This window comes from Corvus brachyrhynchos, unplaced genomic scaffold, assembly GCF_000691975.1.
Source record: "Corvus brachyrhynchos isolate BGI_N302 unplaced genomic scaffold, ASM69197v1 scaffold528, whole genome shotgun sequence".
In the NCBI taxonomy this organism is placed as follows: Eukaryota; Metazoa; Chordata; class Aves; order Passeriformes; family Corvidae; genus Corvus; species Corvus brachyrhynchos.
In genome coordinates, this window is record NW_008239298.1 from 331 (window position 1) to 904 (window position 574).

Below are 574 nucleotides of genomic sequence, written 5' to 3' on the forward strand. Positions count from 1 at the left end.
TCCTGAATATTTCCTCTTTTCCCGCTCAGATTTCTACTTTTCCCCCTCAAATTTCCATTTTCCCCCCTCAAGATTCTGCTTTTTCTCTCAAATTTCCACTTTTTCCCCTCAAATTTCCATTTTTTCCTTCAAGATTTTGCTTTTTCTCTCGAATTTCTGCTTTTTCCCCTCAAGATTCTGCTTTTTCTCTCAAATTTCTGCTTTTTCTCCTCAAATTTCCATTTTTTCCCCTCAAGATTTTGCTTTTTCTCTCAAATTTCTGGTTTTTCCCCTCGAATTTCCATTTTTCCCCTCAAGATTCTGCTTTTCCTCTCGAATTTTTGCTTTTTCCCCTCAAATTTCCATTTTGTCCCCTCAAGATTTTGCTTTTTCTCTCGAATTTCTGCTTTTTCCCCTCAAGATTCTGCTTTTCCTCTCGAATTTTTGCTTTTTCCCCTCAAATTTCCATTTTTTCCTTCAAGATTTTGCTTTTTCTCTCGAATTTCTGCTTTTTCCCCTCAAGATTCTGCTTTATCACCTCCAATTTCCACTTTTCCCTCCCAAATTCCTCCTTTATCCCCCAAACCCCCCCTTT